Source organism: Anopheles arabiensis, chromosome 2, assembly GCF_016920715.1.
Source record: "Anopheles arabiensis isolate DONGOLA chromosome 2, AaraD3, whole genome shotgun sequence".
Taxonomy (NCBI): Eukaryota; Metazoa; Arthropoda; class Insecta; order Diptera; family Culicidae; genus Anopheles; species Anopheles arabiensis.
The window spans coordinates 60,533,904-60,537,867 of NC_053517.1; the positions used below are offsets into that span (position 1 = coordinate 60,533,904).

The 3,964-nt window shown below is 41.7% G+C and overlaps 1 long non-coding RNA gene across 4 annotated transcripts; it reads right to left on the reverse strand.

Annotated features, from left to right (window-relative positions):
• Positions 1 to 306: 306 nt before the first annotated feature.
• LOC120905977 lies at positions 307 to 3,956 on the reverse strand. Of its 4 annotated transcripts, XR_005739972.1 has the most exons (10): positions 3,050 to 3,956; positions 2,725 to 2,928; positions 2,532 to 2,655; positions 2,156 to 2,437; positions 1,587 to 2,082; positions 1,505 to 1,514; positions 1,214 to 1,396; positions 979 to 1,117; positions 513 to 773; positions 307 to 421 (listed from the first exon to the last, which is right to left on the reverse strand). It is a non-coding gene; the product is annotated as an uncharacterized LOC120905977 (long non-coding RNA). The 4 variants fall into 4 exon arrangements; XR_005739970.1 differs by having other exon boundaries at positions 2,725 to 3,956; XR_005739973.1 differs by lacking the exon at positions 1,505 to 1,514 and having other exon boundaries at positions 1,882 to 2,082; positions 2,725 to 3,956.
• Between the last annotated feature and the right edge of the window lie 8 nt (positions 3,957 to 3,964).

The window sequence follows — 3,964 nt, forward strand, 5'->3', positions numbered from 1 at the left end:
TGCGCATAAATGTGACAGCTGTTCAAACGTACGGCGAACATTTGCAGCGATAGTCAAGTGGACAACCGGTTTTTTGTGCAGCTCTGTAGTGTCCAGTGGTGTCCCGGCAGGCAATTGACAGCTAAACTGAGGGCGCCAGAGGAGGAGAAACGCGCGCCCAACCGTGCATGGTTCAGGCGCCCAACGGAAGACATGATTGGGCGTGGGGGGGGTACGGATGAAACGGACCTCCCGTTCTTTCGTGTATTGTTTACATTCGTTTATCCGTGTATTTCTTTCATTCGGGTTGTATATCAACACAGCTAATTTTCAAATTGACCGTTATTTTATTGATAATTAAATATTCTAAAAATACACTAATTTTCATACAAACCTAATTCAGCGCAAGAAAACGGCTATCACGGAGATTTCCAGCATTCATCTGTAATTAAATTAAAAAATAAAATATAGAATAAGTAAAGAAAGTTATTTGCGTTTCATATAAATAAAGCGTAGAGAATGCAATACATTACCAATAATTGTGAGAAGCGAAAACAACATGTTTGTTTCATTGAACATGTTCAAACAATTTGTTGTAGCCGCCTAAACAAACATGCCTCCAGTTAAAATGATAGTATGACGACGAACGTACAGGAGTTGCGTCGTCATCGAGGACTAAGCCAGCTTCATCGTTTTGGCAGCATTCCGTCACCTAGATGTGATTGTCCTTCGTGATGAAGTGTAACTAGCCGACCGTACATGGTACGGCTATGATGAGAACGGCTTATCTGAAACTAAAGAAAGAAGAATAATATCAGTCATGTGCATTTCATGCTGATCGTTCGTGATCGTTTCTTGTATGTACAAAGGAATAAGGGGGACATTTTTACATATTTTTTTTTCATTTGCACGCTTCCTACCCGCACCAGTGTAACCGGTGCTAGCGGACGAGCTAACACCCAATGCTATGCCATAGATTTGGGCGCGGTTGTTCCGTACCTGTGGGCCCGGCATGTTTTTACAATCTCGGAACGTCACCTTTGTGGCCCAAACATCTGTGCTAGCATTTTCAGAGCGCAATTATCGCCTTGCAATCCTAACGCGTCTACCACGACCATTCGTAATTCTTACAGCACAGCTGAAATAGACAATATAAGAGAAAAATATTGTTAGTGGAACGCAATCCATGTAAACCATTAATTTTAATTATATCGTCAATTTGTCTTTCTCTTACATTTTACACTGTCGCTAATTTCGGTAGCTTAGGTAAGCTAACAGTAAGACGATAATCTGAATACCGCCAATTACCGGCTCGTAGAAACGTGAACGCATTCATCATCACTGAAGATTTGGTACCTCCATAACAGTCCGCCTCAGACGACGAAATTATTAGCAGTTGCAATCTGATACACGACGCCTAAACGCGATGAGAAAAAAACACAGCAAAACGTTTTAGATTAAAAATATAATGTCAGTTTAGCTTAATAAAACATTAAAATGAAATATTTTTTTTGCTATTTCGCACGGCAGATTAGCTGAAATGAAAAATAAAACAATGTTAATTTATCAAACAGTCTTTCTATTACTTTAGATACTGTCAGACTTACTTCAACTTTGCTTCAATTTAGCATGGTGGCCGGTGACCCACGGGGTTTTCCGCTGTTTCCAGTTTGTGGTAGTCCGGTGGTTTTTATAGAGCAGTGACTCCCACATTCTCCAGACAGCGCCGGAGGATGAGGAATAGGAACGCGTGCTCTAATTTTGTCTTTGGGGAGGCATTAATCGAAGCAGGACAGGTGCAGTATGATCCGACTACAGCGCGATGGCGAGTAACCCGGAAACACCAAGAATGGGGACATAAAACGCGGGTATGTGATAAGTAGCTTCGTCAGTCAGATGTACCAGTCCGTGTTGTTGGACAACTTCCGACGACAAGTGCAGTGCCATCGGTGGTTCCGGTTGCCATTCCTCGTGCTATCCGTCCCCCCAGATTGCCGGTCCGTGTTGTTGGACAACTTCCGACAACAAGTGCAGTGCCTTCGGTGGTTTCAGTGGCCGGTAAGCGCGAGTCAACAAAGAATGCCAGTCCGTGTTGATGAACAGCTGAAGGTAACGGATGAAGTGTCAGCGCTGGTCTCGAATGACGGTGATGATAATCATCATCGGTCCACATTACCTGATGTTCTTGCACCATTCCGTCCGTTAGGCCAGCAACATGGACAGCAACCGTCAACTAGTACTGCTGCGCCATCAGTGGTACCGGTTGCTGATGCTCTACCGCAGGAATCAGGCATGAAGATCGGTAGACAACAGGCATTGGCGGGTTCTGCAGTACCATCGATTGCATCGCTTGTCGAAGTTCATGCTCCGAAGAATCAGCGTGATATGATGTCCGCTGTTGTAAGACAACAATTACCCACCAGTGCTTCTGCATCGGTGATAGCGGCTCCTAGAGGATCTGTTTGTATTGTGAGCCGTACACCAGCCAAAATGATCAGCGTTAATGTTCAAAAACCATCAACGAGTACTGCTATATCTGAGCAATTTTTTACCTGTGTTCCTAGCCAGATCCGTCCGCCAGGCAAGATAGTTGATGGTGGTAATTAAGTGCCATCGACAAGCGCATAACGTACATAACGACTGAACGAGCAACTGGTCCTGTTGTGATAAATTTGCCTAAAAATATAACCAGGAAAAGTGATCAGAAACCGTCAACGAGTTCTGCTACGTTTCCGGTGTACGAACCTGTGCTGCCTTCGTCACTAATAATGATGATCACCGACGATGAACACCAGACTGCAGCAGGAGCAAATCAAGCAGTCTTTTCAATTACTTCTACAGAGCATTCTGGAAGCTGCTGCCTTCGTTGTCGGATGCTGTTAATGAAAATAGATGCACGCAGCGCACAGATAATGGTGATTTCAAATGAGCAGTCCACAATACTGAATCCTATGAAGGGTATAAGAAGAAATGCGCAGAGTTTAGCAATAGAAAAAATCGAAAATTAACAAAAGTTTGATGCATTTGAAGCAAAAATAGCTGGAGATGATTTTGCATTTGGCAGTTATACTTAAATGATAGATGCAGATATCAGCAGCTAGGATGCCAACAACAGGATGCATGAGGCTTTAGACGTGTTGTTTGATGGGACTTTTCTTGCACGGTGTACCTGGGAAGGATCGTCAGAAAAAAATAGCTTTTAGTAGCTACCCAAATACAGTGCAGTCTATCGCCACAAACCACGTGGGAATAGACGTAGATATAGAATATGATAAAGAATATTTAAAAAGAAAACTGACACATGCACCGGCAAGAGTAAACATGCAGGGAAATCTTAAAACAAGCTGCCATAGAAGGAATAAATAAAAATAAATTTATTTAGTTAAATTGCTCTACCTATTTATAGTTGCTGTATATATATTACATATTATTTATTGATAAACACATTGCTTTTCCATTTTTATTAATTGTAATGTCCTATTGATACTATATTACACCTTTCATCTATTCTTTTCTAAATAGAATGATGAATGACAAATGAAATGAAAAATTGTAGCTTTGGTAGTTTTCAGGGGTTAAGATAGGACTTGTTTAAGATAAAAAATGTAAAATGGCTGTTGGTTTCATTTCGTAAATCACTAACAGCCATCGCGTTTTTGCTCCTATCATTTATTGTACTTTATTGCCAACCGTTGGACGATTGACACAGGTGCTAATTTCAAACGTATTCCGTCTTATTAGGAGGAACAACGCTAACCATATTCCGGAAAATAAATAATGCTGTTGCATCTTAATAGATATAAACAAAGCGCGTTAACAGCAATAACACGATTACACGACGACAATACGACCATAGCAAGCTCTGGTGTCAATCGTCGCGGTCAAGCAACAGCAACTAAACCCGAGAAAGGCCGGGATAAGCTGTTCCGTTAGAGCAATTTTCTAAAAAGAACAACAAAAAACATATGTCGATGGAGCGCTAACG